This window comes from Gopherus flavomarginatus, chromosome 4 (assembly GCF_025201925.1).
Source record: "Gopherus flavomarginatus isolate rGopFla2 chromosome 4, rGopFla2.mat.asm, whole genome shotgun sequence".
In the NCBI taxonomy this organism is placed as follows: domain Eukaryota; kingdom Metazoa; phylum Chordata; order Testudines; family Testudinidae; genus Gopherus; species Gopherus flavomarginatus.
In genome coordinates, this window is record NC_066620.1 from 145881000 (window position 1) to 145897887 (window position 16888).

Here is a 16888-nt window from a genome sequence, read left to right on the forward strand (position 1 = left end):
ACTTGTTCACCTTAGCCTCCAATGATAGAACAAGAAGCAATGGGCTTAAACTGCAGCAAGGGAGATTTAGGTTGGACATTAGGAAAAAGTTCCTAACTGTCAGGTTAGTTAAACACTGGAATAGATTGCCTAGGGAAGTTGTGGAATCTCCATCTCTGGAGATATTTAAGAGTAGGTTAGATAAATGTCTATTAGGGATGGTCTAGACAATATTTGGTCCTGCCATGAGGGCAGGGGACTGGACTCGATGACCTCTCGAGGTCCCTTCCAGTCCTGGAGTCTATGAGTCTATGAGTCTCTCCACGCAGTAACCTTCTTTCCGCCCACTCTCAAATTATCCCTTCGCTCCAAAGGTATTTGAGAGGCATCTGGGCCTGGGGATCTTTGGGGTGATGGTGGTGTAATGAACTGCACTCGGTTGGCGGTCTTGGGGCAGTTGGCCTTGATATGTCCCAGTTCATTACACTTGAAGCATCTTCCATCTGACTGGTCACTGAGTCGAGGTGGGTTACTGGAGACTGGTGAGGTGGAAGAATAGTGCGTCTGTGGCTTTCCTTGGGTTGTAGGTGGGGTCTTTGGTTGTCCTCGGTTGTAGGGTTTATGGTTGGTGTGCCCTCTGGGGTATTCATTCCCCTTGACAGTAGCTTTCTTGCTTTCTGCCACTTCCATCCATCTGGCTCCAATCTCCCCCACCTCAGCGAGATTTTTGGGTTTTCCACCTTGTATGTACCGTGTTATGTCCTCAGGAACACCATCCAAGAACTGCTCCATTTGTATGAAGAAGTGCAATTCTTCCAAGGATTTAATATTGTGTCCTGATATCCAGGCCTCATAATTTTTCCCAACGTAGTAGGCGTGTTTGGGAAATGACACATCTGGTTTCCACTTTTGGGTTCTGAAACGCCGCCGGGCATGATCCGGGGTTATCCCCATTCTGTATCTGGCCTTGGTTTGAAAAAGTTTATAGTCGTTCATGTTCTCCTTAGGCATTTCAGCTGCCACTTCTGTAAAGGTCCACTGAGCTGTGGCCTCAATTCTACCATGTACTGGTCTTCAGAGATGCGGTACCCAAGACAGGCTCTTTCAAAATTTTCCAAGAAGGACTCGGTGTCATCACCTGCCTTGTAGGTGGGAAATTTCCTGTGCTGTGGAACAATCATTGGCGCAGGGTTGTTAGGGTTGGCTGTGTTTTGCTTAGCCTTTTCTAATTCCATGGCCTGTCGGTGGGCTTCCCTCTGGAGTTCCAGCTGTTTTTGGTGGTCTGCATCTTTGGCTGCTTGCTCTCTTTTGTAGGCTGCCTCTCTTTCTCTTTCTCTCAGCTCCATTTCTTGTAGTCTTTTTTCCAGTTCTCGCCTGTGTTCAGCTTCTTTGATTTGTTCTTCAGCCGCCATTTTTGTCTTGGTAGGCATGGTTCCTGTTTTCTTGTGTTGGGGTGACCTCCGGTGTTTATCTTCTGAACTGCAGGTTTTCTGTTGCCTCCTGGGGTCTGCCTAGCAACAGTGCCTTTTTCCCTTTCTTCCTCTAGCTAATCTTTTAAATGTAAAGTAAACCAGAAAAACCACTTTATTTGCATGTGTATAGTGCTGGTATTTGACTCGTAATGGGAGTGCATTGTGTCACAAAAGACCCTTTTGTCACAGCTTAATGGTTCCTTGCTTAATATGCAAGCCAGAAACTGCAAGAGAGAGCAGAGAAAAAAAAATTCTCTCTGGTTCCTTTTAAAATCAAACTGTTTCTCTCTGCTTAAAAGCCGCTAGCAGAGAAAAAGAAAAATATAATTTTTCTACTGGCTTCTGGATTCTATCTTTCCCACAAACGCTGCCACTCATGTCATAACCTATTCCCAGATTTGGACCTTAGCGTCCAAAATATGGGGGTTAGCATGAAAACCTCCAAGCTTAGTTACCAGCTTGGACCTGGTAAAGCTGCCACCACCCAAAAAATTAGAGTGTTTTGGGGCACTCTGGTCCCCCCAAAAACCTTCCCTGGGGACCCCAAGACCCAAATTCCTTGAGTCTCACAACAAAGGGAAATAAACCTTTTTCCTTACCCCCTCCAGGTGTTCCTGGAGAGATACACAGAAGCAAGCTCCGTGAATCTAAACAGAGGGATTCCACCCTCTCTATTTCCAGTCCTGGAAACAGAAGTACTTCCCTCTTCACCCAGAGGGTATGCAAAGTCAGGCTAGTAAATCTAACACACACAGATTTCCCCCTGACTTCTTCCTCCCACCAATTCCCTGGTGAGCACAGACTCAATTCCCTGGAGTTCCCCACTAAAGAAAAACTCCAACAGGTCTTAAAAAGAAAGCTTTATGTAAAAAAAAAAAAATACATAAAATTAGTCTCTCTGTATTAAGGTGACAAATACAGGGTCAATTGCTTAAAAGAAATATGAATAAACAGCCTTATTCAAAAAGAATACAATTCAAAGCACTCCAGCAACTACACACATGTAAATACAAAAAATCAAACCTATCTTTTTGTACTTACAACTGGGAAACAGGAGATTAGAAAGGCAGGAAACAGAAATCCTCTCATAGCCGAGAGAGAGACAGATTCAAAACAAAGAACAAAGGACTCACACACAAACTTCCCTCCACCCAGATTTGAAAAAGTCTTGTTTCCTGATTGGTCCTCTGGTCAGGTGTTTCAGGTTACTTCTTTCCAGGTGAAAGAGACATTAACCCTTAGCTATCTGTTTATGACACAAGCCCTGGCCTAGTATCTGCTAAAGGTGTGGCCAGAGGCAGGAAGGGAATGTTGGAGATTGCAAAGAGTGGAGCCACAGTACATAAAACTCTGCAGATTCTGGTATCCAGAGGAAGCCAAGGACAAGCTGCTATAACTTAGGCAGCACTCCAGAGCTATATAAACAATGCTGGATGACTCATCCCGCCCCTTGACGCTGTAGTTTTCCTTGTTTTTTAAATACATTTTACATTTTCCAGGAAGAAAACACAAGGTTGATAATTTATTAGCTCCACAGAGAGCTTGAATGAGTAGTTTAAATGAATATAAGAGGCTGTGTACTAAAAGTGAGGAGGACTGGGGCTGAGGAGGACCATATAATTTTTCCAGTCTTATGTATGGATGTTTGTTCTCCAAGCTTTCATATGTTTAGCCTGCAGGGTTCCAACTGGTTGGAACTTTTTACTTGAGAATAATATTTTGGCAAACAATTTTCATAAATGAAATCTTGACCCTACTGAAGTCAACCGGAATTTTTTTCCATGGACTTCAACATTCACCTTTAGGGTTGGAGTTTTCTATTGTTAGTTTCTGCCAAAAGGCTATTTTTCTTGAGGTTGAGGATGGGAAAGAAGTTTGTGCAAAAAATGGTTCTGATGATTTTGATAGTCAAGGCCAAAAATCAGTGAAACTGCTGGTTTTTTTAGGAATATGAAAAATGATTTTTCCCTTCTGTTAAATTAATGGTACCTCTTGTTGTCATATTTTAATAGTAATGTCCTATGTAAAGCTGACAAAAGAAATGACATATCATCAAAACTCAGAATGGCAAACAAAGACAGTGAGCTAAATTACACAGAGCTTGCACAAGGAAGTGCACTAACCAGGCAGCATGTACGGCAATGAAATAAAGAGTCACAGCTAGGGGAAAGAGGCCACCATGACATGTTCCTGGTCCCCTAGATGCATTTGGAAATCAGCACAAGAGGAGGTGTAAAACCCACACAATAAGGTTTAAAGTTCAGAATTTGATCTGATATCCAGGATTTTGGCTGTAAAGATTGAAATGTTGTTGTGAGTGGCCACTGGGACAGGTGTACAATACCTGTCCATGCCTACAACCTCAGCAATTTAGAGTTGTATCCCAGAATTAGAATCTCAGCTGTCAAAGTTTTAGGGGAAAAGTGTGTTTATAGCTGTCATGGATATAAAGAAAAGCTTGACAATCTGAAAGGAATTTAACTGATGCCTGGCAGGTAGCATGAAACAGTACTTCCTGCCAGTCCAAGAAGTGGCAGGTCCATGCTGTGAGCATGGGGCAATGGAAGTGCCGTGTGGGGTGGATCTAGGCCTGTGGATTACATGAATGGACAAATAGTCTGCCAGCCATTAGATGAGACGCAAAGCAGATATCCTGGGCCTGAGGACACAAAGGAATAGTTTGCCAATTAATGTCTTTGTGCCAAGTGTCACTTGGTATTAGAGCTACTCATATGTCGCTTAACAAACATACATTGTTTTATGTTTGTTGGCCAGGAAAACAGGGCTTGCATTGTTTCTGTGCTGATAAAGCCTGTCATCTGGAATCAGGCTCTAGCTCACTCTTTTGACTTAATACAATGTTGCACAATAACTCAGTTAACGTGATATATGTATAACTACTAACCTGGTTTACTGGCACAGGCATGCATGCATCTGAATGCTGCAGACTCCATACAGTGTGTCCTAGTAAGCCAGGCTAGTGGTAGAACTACTTTATTTATAGACACTGCTATGTAGCCACATACTGTGTTTACATGTTGTTGCAGCATTCATTTTAAATACATTCCTGTATTTCCTGATTTGTCTCTTTTCTAATCCTGCACCTAACAAAGAATCCTCTCCCTCATTTGTCTCTGGTTGTCTAGCTTCATCGTGGTCTCCTTTGCAAAGGACTACAAATCAGTCCTTGGTATTTGGGGCTCTGAACAACAATGGTCGTGTTGTAGGGAATCTATGTGGCCTCTAAACCTCTTGCCATGTCTCTGAGATCTGTGTACAGGCCTCTCAAAAGTGACAAGGATTCAATTGTCAACTCAGGCAGGATAATTTGTACCAAGAAATGGGGAAGGTACTTTGCAACCTATTGCTTAGACTGCACGCTCTTCGGGGCAGTGATTGACTTTTTGTTGTGCGTTGTACTGTGCTTAAAATAATGGGGCTCTGATTCTTGATTGGGGCTTCCAGGTGCTACTGCAATACCAAATAAGAACTGAGATCCATTTCCCATGTATCCCCTTAGCTTCTGTTCCTGTTTCTATCATGAACCATAAATGTTTGGTTTCCTAGTATTTTTCAGCACCATCTGAATTGGCTTAGCCATCACTGCTGCCTATGTGTGGGCCAATGAGAGTAGGGTTGTCAGGTGTCTGGTTTTCAACCAGAACACCTGGTTGAAAAGAGACCCTGGCAGCTCTGGTCAACACCGCCAATTGATTGGCAGTGCTGCAGGGCTAAGGCAGGCTAGTCCCTACCTATCCTGGCACCACGCAAAAGGCCAGCAGGTCCGGCTCTTAGACAGGCGAGCCATAGGGTTCCACTCGCTGCCCCTGCCCCAAACACCGGCTTGGGAATCCAGAGCTCTCACCCCCTCCCACACTCCAACCCCCTGCCTCAACCCTCGAATCCCTCGGCCCCATCCCCCAGCCTGGAGCCACCTCCTGCACTCCAAACCCCTCATCCTCAGGCCCATTCCAGAGCCCACACCCCCAATAGGAGCCCTCACCGCCTCCTGAACCCCAAGCCCGTGCCCCAGCCCAGTGACAGTGAGTGAGGGTGAGAGACAACAAGCCACTGAGGGAGGGAGAATGTAGTGAGTGCGGGGTGGGATCTTGGGGCAGGGGTGGGGCTAGGGTGTTCAGTTTTGTGTGATTAGAAAGTTGGCAACCTAATTGGGAGTGCACTCCAGCCAGGTGGAACTGAGGAAGTTGTACTCCCCTTTTTACACATGGTTTTGGGTGCATTTTTTTCCTCAAATGCTTTTTAGGACTGCAGGAGATAAAACAAGGAGTTTTGTCTCATCCTTCACCCTCATATTCCAGGCTAGTGTGTCTTCCTTAGTGAAAGAATGTCATGTCTTCAGATACTCTATCAAAACTCACAGTTTTGTTCTCCTCCAGTAATTAATACATCACCTCCCACTCTGACAACTTGAATCAGGAAAGAAAAATAAATATAGATTTCTGAGTGACCTTAGTATTCCCTTCTTCTGGATATTATTGTGCACACATTTACCAAAGAGTAGCAAAGTGGGCTGCCAGCTTGACTTCCTTATGAAAGATGGGCATTGTGAGTTTTCTTTGTTCAAAACTGCAGATGCTATCTGGCACTGAAAGGATCCTGTGATCTGATAGCTGTTTTTTTCTCTCCCCTCCCCTCCCACATTCTGTGATCATGGCCAGCTTACATAATACAACAAAGGTAGAAGATTGTTGCTTTCCCCTGGGTTGCTAAAAGTTACAGTCCTGATCTTTTGACCTTTAATTTCAGCAAGTTTGACTGCTCAAGGAACCCTAGTGTGCGTTCTTGGAGCTGGTATGGTATTTTGCTGTTCAGTTTCTTGTAAACGTTTTAAGACAGACATAGATTTAGAAGAGCCATAGTTTTGGAGGCTTCCCTACAGCACAGTGAGTTAAAGAATAAAGAACTGCTATTATAAAATAAAAATCCCCCCAATATACTGTCACTTATATAATATTCTACTACCTGGATTATAAAGACTGATGTGTCATAAGAATAATTAGTGTGACTTTGTCATCCTTTCCCCTGCAGATTGCTCAGGTTATGAAATCACAAGCTCACATCGAAGGGACAGCAGGGCTTAGTGGACTGAGCACAGGAACGGGAGTTAGGAATTCTTAAACTATGGCTTCCCTGTAGAGTTAACTCCGGTGATGGAATCCCCAGATCTGAGTAGGCACATTAGCCTCACCTAGGTGTGAGCAGCCACACTGCAAAGCCATATTCAATGACTGTGTCTTCACTGCTGCTGCACTCACTGCACTCAGTGTGTCACTAGGATTCTGGGGCATATGCCATGGTTCTTTGTGCTGCAGTAAGCTAAGTCACTCAATTATTCTTTTCTGGTGAATTGTGAGGGAACTTGTCTGTCCTTGAGCACATAGGAGGAACTGTGGGAAGGCACTGGAGGTGTAGCATCAGTCAAGTAGTTTAGCCTGAGTCCCCACTGCAAGTGGGACATAGCAATGTAGATTAAACAGGGCATACTCACTACAGTCATACCCACTGACTGCTGCTCCTTGTAGTTTTCCACTCTATTCTGAGGAGGAGAAGTGAGTAGTTTGATCTAAAGGATGGTTTCTAAACAGATCTACAGCCTGCTCTCAAAAACAGAAAAAAAATCTCCATTAAGACCAGTCGGAGCTTTCCGACCCAAGGACCACAGGATGTGGCTCCATATATTTATACAAATTATTCTCTTACTAAAGCAGGCTTCTGGTAAGATGTTAAGGATGGCCAATTTAATGATGAAGTTGGAACTAGAGCTGTGCAAGAAACAATCTTCCTATCCCATGGGAGTTTTCTAAATATCAAAATTGTTTCCAGTCCCAAAATGGGACCAAAAATGATTATTATTTTTTTAGATTTTGACAAATAAGTAATCCAAACATGTTTTTGGATCAAGTTAAATGATACATTTCATTTCAATTTTGACATTGGAAATTTAACCTTTTTCTATATAAATTAAAATGTCAAATGAGAGAGTCATTTTTAATAACCCCCCAAAACTTTGCTTTGAAAATGTCGAAAGAGGAAATTGCCAATTTAAAACTTTTTTTAAAAAAATGTTTTTAATTGGAAGAGATTCATCTAAACTGACTCACTCTCACAAACAGTTTTAGTTCTGATGAATCAACATTTTCCAGTGAAAAAAAGTTTTCTCTGAAAATTCCCAGCCAGCTCTAGTTGGAACCTTAATATTTGCCTTTTCTGACTTTTAGTTAGTTGTGCTACTTTGATGCTGAAACCAGCTTCTCACTGGCTCTTACACAGGGCCGGCGCTTCCATTTAGGCGACCTAGGTAGTCGCCTAGGGTGCCAGGATTTGGGAGGATGGCATTTTGCCGCCCTCAGAGGCAATTCGGAGGCGGGGGGTCCTTCCGCGCTCTGAGTCATTGTCGGCAATTTGGCGGCGGGTCCTTCCCTCGCTCCGGGACCCACCGCCGAAGTGCCCCAAAGACTGGGAGCATGGAAGGACCCCCTCCTGCAGCAGAATTGCCACCAACGACCAGGAGCGCGGAAGGACCCCCGCCTAGGGCGCCAAAATCCCTAGCGCAGCTCCTGCTCTTACATGGTGCAGGGCAGGCAGCGCAGTGGCTCTTACAAGGAGGCTTACACACAGGCCCATGCGTACCTCCTGGACACAGGAGACAATTGTAGGCCCCGTATTGGGGAGGAAACTGTCCCAGTAGGATGTGGGATTGCTGGGGAGGAGTCAGGGAATATCATACTCTTTCCTCACACAGAATGTGGTTCGCAGTTTGCGGAGGAAGCTGCACCCATTCTGCACCAAGCACTAAGGGAGAAGTTTTACATCTCTGTGGCACAGTCCTTCTCCTTAGCTTCCCTGGGAAGTGTAACTACATGCCATTACCTACACGGGGCTATGACTTAGATACAGTGAGCATATAATTATTGTAATATTATAAAATACAAAGAGATCTTTTGAGAATGTGCTGCTGTCTGCTTCTCATTATCCTACTGCCTTGCTTCCAGGTTCAACTGGTATCCAATCATCTCACCATTCAGACATTGAATCAGAATTAGCGTTGCCAACTCTCATGATTTTTTCACCAGTCTTAGTATATGTGGTGTTTTTTCTGATCTCTTGGGATCAGCTGATTATGTTAGAATCTCAGCTTTTGTTTAAAAACAAAAACTCTAGCCCTCATTGTTGCACAACAAAAGCTTGAAAAGGTGACCCAATTTCAACCTAAAGGCTCAAAAAACAGGAGCAAAGAAAAAGAATCACACTTGTGTTATTTTTAAAAATCTAATTATTTTGAGGGGCCTGAATCATGTTTTTGGGCCCTTGAGGTTATCTACGAGGACGTACATGTGACACTTATGTCCCCTGGTGGCAGCATGTCAGATGACCATCTACAGAGAGCTCCTCCTGGTGTCTGCTCAGTCCTTGTGTTGGATCTGTTTGCCCTCAAGCAGACACAAATATATATCTAAAATATTAGTGCAACATATTTGTAGTTTTGTATCTAGTAAAACAGTCTGAAGATTTGCGACTTGCATGACACGCAAGATGAAGGAAAGCTGCATTAGAGTTTGCTTGTTTCTGTCCCCAAAGGAAATGTAGTTTCTAGGAAGCAAAACATTTTAATTGTTACTAGCAGGGGTTTTGCTTTGTGTGTGTGTGTGTTTTGTTTTGTTTTAAATTCCAGTGGTTACAAGGTCTGGGTACAGAAAGCAGTAAGATTTGCCCTGAAGGAGAAAAATAGTTGTTGTTCTTGTTGCAGTGCCCCTATAATATCGTGATAGAACTTTAAATCTTGTCCGCAGCCCAGCTGTCAGCATGCTGAGAGGAGAGCAGCACAAAGTGGAAGAAATAATAAGCTTTGCGATGCAATCAGGAGTTTCCCACTGAAACCATATGTCACATATATAAAACAGGGCACATGATAAGTCTTTAAGACGCTGCAGTGTTACTAGCCATCTTAATGGAAATTAGTTACATTTGATTGCTGAAGAATAGCAGCTGTCTTAATTTTCAGCTGTATTTTGATATTGTTTGTTCTCCAGTTATCTTAATAAGGGGCCCTATTCTGCATTTCTAGCACACCCTAAACTTCAATTAAATCATTGACTGTAGGGGAGTTGCGGAGTAGTTAGTATGTGAAGAAATGCAAGATTGGGCCTGTGTCAATACAGTGTTTGTGGACAGCAATCAAATTACCCACCACCACAACAAATTCTGTGCACTATATTCTTCTTTAATACCCTATTTTCAATGTGTAATTACATTAATTTTATTTTCCAACCCCCTTCCCTTTGCTGCTTACATTCTCTCTTCCTTCCTTCCTAAAATATTTTTAAATGAATTTATTTTTACAAAAAAGACTGGTTTAAAATGGAGCACCATGACCCTTCTGTAGAAATAACTTTTCTTGTTGCTCTGTAAATGGAGGTAAGCCAAATGGCAGCTCTGTCTTTCCCTCTTATTATTCATTTGAGATGTGTCTGCACTGTTTAATAAACACAGAGATGATGTGAGTGCAACTCTGGTAAGCAGATGTTAAAAATACACTTTTTGATTCTAATGCGATATTTTTAAGCCTGGGATTGGTTTGAGGAAGAGTGGTGTTGTGGTGAAAGAGCTGGGGGTCAGGAGATTATTATTTATGATTTGTGCTATGGTAGTATCCAGAGGCCAACCAGGAACATGGTCACATTGTGCTAATCATTGTACAAACATAGAGAATTGATACTGCCTACCTCAAAGAGTTCTAATTCCACTTCTGCACAGACTTAATATATGACACTGGGTAAATCACTTAACTTTCTGTGCCTCAATTTCCTCACCTGCAAAATAGCTATGATAATTCTTCCCTGGCTCTCAGGGAGGTTGTAAGGCTAACTGATAATGTCTCCAAATTAGTTTTCAGAGTCTTGGGGACTATACAAGCTTTATTAAGGTAATTTATTTATTTATGAAAAAAAACCATGACCATGATCTTTTATAAACAGGAGGGAAAAATTTGTGGAACATTAAAATAGTGGTTGTGTGGGTGGGAGAGGGAAATCTGGAAATGCTCTGAGGTTTTATGGAATAATTATTCTGAATTCCAAATATATTATACACCTTACTTCAGCTTCCTGTCTGGGCCCAGAATGCAATGCCCTTGATTATGCCGAATGACAGCACGAAAAGTCCAACTGGAGTCAACAAAACCATTTGTGGAGTAATATACTACTCATTGAGAAGCAGGGTGTCACAGTCCTAAAAAGCCTCTCAAAATTTAGGTGCTGCAACTGATCAGTGACCCTTAAGGAATAAGAAGTTTAATAAAAGTCCATAATGTTCTGCCAATCTCTGTATCCATCCTTAAATCACTATATGGCCATTTTGTTTGATGTATACATAGGTTATTTACCTTGACAATAAAACACTGACATTTCAGCCACCAAGGCCTTCACATCCGTATAGTGATTCACTAGTGTGCATTGGTTGATGTATAACATTTTAGATTCAGTCAAGCAAGGGTGAGGCATGCTCAGAATTTCTCAGTAAATTCTAACGCTCGTCTTCTTTCATTTACTCATCTTTCTCTCTCTGGCCTGCAGCTAAGCCAGTGGTCCCCAAACTGTGGGGCATGTCCCCCTAAGGGGCATGGAATGTTTAGGTGGAGGTGTGTCAGGCCCGGGCCAGCCCCCAGTGAGGGGAGCAGGAAGGGAGTGCCACCCAGCCCTGCTCTGCCACAGCTGTGCTTTGTCCCTATCCCCAGATCCGTCCCCAGCTGTGTCCCCCTTATCTCTGTTCATGTTCCCCCTTCGTCCTCAGGAGCTGTGGCATTGCTCCCAGCCCTGGCTCCTGGGGGGAGAAAAGGGGCAGACAGGGCAAGGGGGGGCAGAACCCTGAAAAGTTTGGGGACCACTGAGCTAAGGTATAGGACTGGGGACAAAGCAGGAGCTTTGTTTAAAGTTTATCTTTATCCCAATTGAAGTCATAGGGTCAAATTCTCCTTTTTGCTTTTATCAGTTTAACTCCATTGACCTATAATGAGGTTGCAGCATTTGAGAGCAGAATTTGACCCTAAAAGTTAGAACTGGAAAAACTCAGTTAGATCTTGTAGTCCATCTCCCTGCCACACTTATTTATGTACCAGGCAATTAGTCTTTACCCACATTCCTTGAGAGATTAATCCAATCTCACTGCCAAGAAGGTTTTCTTTTCCATAACTTTGTCCCATTACTCCTAGTTATGAACCCCTTCGTTATAGTAAATAAATCCTCATTTTCTTTGATGTCTAGACCTTCCAAATAAATGTAGATTGTAAACATACCATATTGCCCCCTTAATGGTTATTTACATAGTTAGCTCTTTTATTCTTTCCCTCCAGCCATTTATATTGCTTTTGTCTAAACTCCACTTGACTTGTCAGTATATTTCTAGAAATGAAGTGTCGAGAAATAAATAAATTGGGAGGGGCAATGGATCGGAACAATGTTTACCATTGCATCTAACTATGGATAGCTGGATGTTTCTGTTACAGTGAACAGCACTGAAAAAGGTAATGGAATTAACAACTAAATCATCATTATGCTTCAGAGTGAGACGAATGTTTCAGTGAGGTGACTGGGACAGTTCACACCTCTTTTTCTACTTCTCTTCCTTTCCCCACTTATTCTTCCAGTTCACATCTCTTAAATCTCTGCTTACCGTAATTATTTTGGGCCTTATGTTTCCCATCCCTACTCACATTAAACAGTACATTACTTTGTAAGTATTCTCATGTTGATTTTTATTAAAAGTATGTGATGCCTAAGGGTGGTGGAATCAGGGCCTGTGTAAGAAGACCTAGCAGGTAAACACCTGACTCATCTTCACTCCTACCTTTTTATTTAGAGGATTGGTCTCTCAAAAGTATTTTTGCTGCTAGTTCATTTTCTGTGTTCCAGGCCTCACTGCTTGGACAGCACCACGAGTCAGATGACTTGAACTGACTGACGGTTCTTGCAGTATGCCTGCCTTCCACCGCAACTTCCCAATTATTCATCAAATTCAAGTCCAAGAGGGATCCTTCTGATTATTTAGTCTGACCTCCTGCATAGCACAGAATTTTCAAGCGCACAACTTCTAGCTGAGTTACAGCATATCTTCTAGAAAGCAAGCAATAGCTGCTGGAATGTTGTTGGAAACATTACAGCACACTGATTAAGTGATAGAAAATGATAACTTTTGTGCAGAATTTTGCAATGACTTATTTTGGTGACATTCACAAAAACGTGAGTATTTTTTTCAGTGGTGCCTTGCCCTTGTGGCTACTTCAGTATTCTGTTCCCTCTCCTCCTTGCTGAAATCCTTTAGCCAAGGCCTTGGCTCTTAAAACCAACTTTTTTTTTGCTTTGGTATTTTTGAAATCAGAATTAAAACTCCATCTGACAGTCCTGAGGCAATGTTCTCTTTTCCTACTCTCTGATTCCCAGCTTGTCCTCTACACAGCAAGGAACAGAATATTCACAAGCACAGCTCATCTAAAAGCTGGGGTTAATGTGGCCCTGGTAACAGCTCACCACAGCTGGATCCTCTGTTTTACAGCCTCTGCCTCTCCATATAATTCCATGCACCAGTCGTGTTTTATAAACTTAGTTTCCATGAGTGGCTCTTAGACTATTTGAATAAATCAATTTGACATTTCAGCATCGAGTGCACTGTATTACATGGATACCCTGAACTCTTATTTTACCTTATTACACTAAAGGTTCCTTCAATATCAGCACTTCCATGGGGAGTCACAAACACAATGTGTATCAGCATCAATTCAGGTGATCTTGCTCTGTTTGTCATCAAGCTTTTTCTCTAAATTGTCCTGCAAACAGCAGCGACAACAGAAAAAACAGCCATTGGCAACAATCTCCCTTTCAGCTACTACAGCAATCAGGCTCTGCCAAGCAGGGAAAAAATAAGCAGATATAGCCAAGAGCATGGAGCTGAGAAGTAGAGGCAGCATTCAGTTAGTGGAGTCAAAACTTTAAAAGCTGCCAGGTACAGCCCTGCAGTGTCTTATCATTTACCTTGTTTTCCTTTCTTCTCTTCCAGTGTATTTCTCACATTCACTAAGTTCAATGTGTAAATATTTCATAAGATTTAGTTTTGTCTGAAGCTCTTTAAAACCATAAAGTTTGAATAGGGTCCCCAGATGAGGGATTTAAAAAAGCAAAGTAAAAACTCTAACAGTATTAACTTCCATTTCTCCTGTCTTGGATACTGACCCTCAGACCTGAACCCTTACGCAGGAGTAATAACAATGTCCTAATATAAGATGTGGAATTATATTTCTTCCAGCAAGTGCTGTTTCACACACACACAAGGTTTAATGGCAATGCTAAGCCATGGGAAGACACTGTGCCCTGTAGACAGATGCTCTCACGCTAAAACATCTCTTCTTCCAGAAAAAACCTACATTTACTTATACAAATAGAACTGGTTGATAAGTGTTGTACACAATGGTCATACAATAATAATTTCTTCTGCAGAGTACATGGCAAGGGATTAGAGAACTTCCCAATATTGAGTAGTTTGGATTAAAAAATGTTTAGATTTGTGCAGAAAATTGCCATCTGATAATGGCTAGATAGGCAGGGAATTGCAATCACTGTGATGCACTTCAGTTTGTTCACTGAGCTAAAATGTTATTTTATTATGGTCACTCCATCTTCCCTTCCCTTCCCCACACCCATGTGTTTGTTTTGCTCACCTGTTGAGTCTTGTCTTGAAGACTTTGGGGTAGGGCCTGTCACTTACTATATATTGTACAGTACTCAACATGATGTTGTTTCCACCTTGTCTATTAATAAATAAATAAGTGAACTCTGTTATTTCCATTATCTCAACTGTTGCTTGCTGAAAATAGAAAGGAAAAAGTGTTGAGAAAGCTACACTGTAACATCATTTTCTACTCCCCTCTGCCCAGTTCGAACACTGTTCTTAACAGCTTTGGCTTGGAAAAGCAGGATAAAAATCTCACAAGAACAGTTTCTCATGGGAGATATCTCCACTGCTCTCTGATTTGATTTTTTTCAAAGCATCGTACTTCCTTGCTAAACCAGATGTGCAGGAGTGCATAGAAATTTTACACCATGAGGTACAGGCGAGTCTCATCTTACGCGTGGGTTCTGTTCCACAGTTAGCGCGTAAAGCAAAAACCGCGTATAGTCAAAATTACATTGAGTTGAATGGCGGGCAGAATTGCCCGCACTACACTTACAATATTAAAATTGTTGTTTTTCTCTTTTTTGTTTTGTTTTTTGTTTTTGCTGACTGCATAAAGCTGAAATCACACATGTTAAATCTGTAACATCTGTAATGTAAGATGCTACAGACCTGTAGAGCCAAAGCTTTGGGTTGAATTTTGGATTTGTACATTCCCTAGCAGAATGGAGCCAGTGGGTGGATCTAAATTATACTGGGGACTGTTTCAGGATTGAATGAGCAGAAAAGTGGCTTAAAACTATCTTTCTCCTTCCCCTCACCTCCTCCAGTCCTGTGCCAAACAAAGTTCAGATGGATCCAGAGACCTAGGAGATAGAACTGTGATTGGAAAACAAACTTAAAACCTGGGAGGAAAGAACTGCAGCTCAAAAGGATTAGGCATTACAGCACAATAATTAACATGTAGAACACCATCGCCAAATGCAGCACTTGAAAGTCCACTAGGGCCAACCAAGATGGAGTCAAAAGCTAAAAGGAGAAACATTTCAGGGCACAATGTTGGAGAGACAGGTAGCTGGGCCTGGACAAGGCATGTAGCTTCATTTGGTCCTGAAATGTTGTTGTTAATATTCATATGAATTTGAGAATACACTCAAATGATTAGGTTTATATGATGTGTAAATTGACTGTGGAGAACAGTTCCAGTAACAAAGAAATACCCTGCATATGTCAATATAAATTCCATGGCATGGAAAAGTAGTTACAGGTCAAAAAAAGTTAAGCATATTACTATGATTGGGGAAAACTTTAATTAAAAAATGGAACTTTGTTCAAGTGGGAGCAGTGATACACTGCTAAAATGGTGTTGTCAAATGATTGTTTGAGCTGTATTTGGTCCCTTATTTTTTGATGCTCATTAATCTTATATCTTTTTGTTCACGTGACTATCAAGAGAGTGACTGATCATTATGGCCCTGATTCAGTATAATATTTAAGCATGACCCTAACTTTGACTATGTGAGTATTTTCGTTGAAGTAGATTGATATCATTGGGAGTATTCAAAGAGTGGAAGTTAGGCATGTACTGTTTGACATTGAACCAGAAAGAATTAAGCAACTTGAAGGCTAAATTACCCAAATTCTATCTTTAAAGACATATTAGAGAAGTATATAAATAGTAATTAGGGTCATTCCTTATAAATAGCTAACAAAGCCATGTTAGCTAGACTTGAGCTTTGAAGTGCAAATCTGTATTATTAGAGAATTAGAGGTAAATACTAATTGTATTTGTTTACATATCTCTTGTTAGATGTTAACCATGTAACCAGACTGTTCCTGTCTATTACTATAGTCTATTGATTAAGAACATAAGAACAGCCATAATGGGTCAGACCAAAGGTCCAGCTAGCCCAATAGCCTATCTTCCAACAGTGGCTTATGCCAAGTGTTTCACAGGGAATGAACAGAACAGCTAATCAAGTGATCCATCAAGTGGTTCAGAGATCAACAGGGAATAGTAAGAGTTAGATGGAACTTGGGTGCAATGATATCATTGTCTTTATTTCTCTTTGAAGTTTGTTGTAAACTGTCTATGACCTACTTGGTGGAGAATTACCTTATTCTGATGAATGCAACTAATTGCCCGGTACACTCAGGAAATGGGAGGTTTTACTTCAAAGCCACTATTCATCACCCAAGGAATACCTGCTGTCAAGAAGCCTGCCAGAGATCTATAAAGGAACTAAAAAGGCCCCAATCCTGTATCTCAGATCTGCTTGAGCTTCATCAGAGGAAGGTTGAGTCAAAAGACCGAGGTCTCCAGCTCCAGTCTGGATCAGCCTGATATTGGACATGGACTGCCTACTGGAACTATAGCCTACGGAACTAATTCTGAAAGAACTTTTTGCAACTCTAAAGCTCACCATCTCTACTATGAAACTGACCTAAGAATTTGATACATGGCTGTATATATAATGACCTTTTAACCAATACACTTTTCTTAAAAAAAAAAAACAAAACTTAGTTTAGTTAATAAGAATTGGCTGTAAGCATGTATTTGGGTAAGATCTAAAATATTCATTGACTTGATGGGTAATGTGTCTGATCCTTTGGGACTGGTAGAACTTTATATATGATGAAAAAGATTTTCAGTAATCCTCATCATATTTGACTTGGCTGTCTGGGTGGGATCCTAAGGCTGAATTGCTTTAAGGGAGCTGTGTTTTTCGCTTCTGAGTAATCGGTAAAGTAATGTA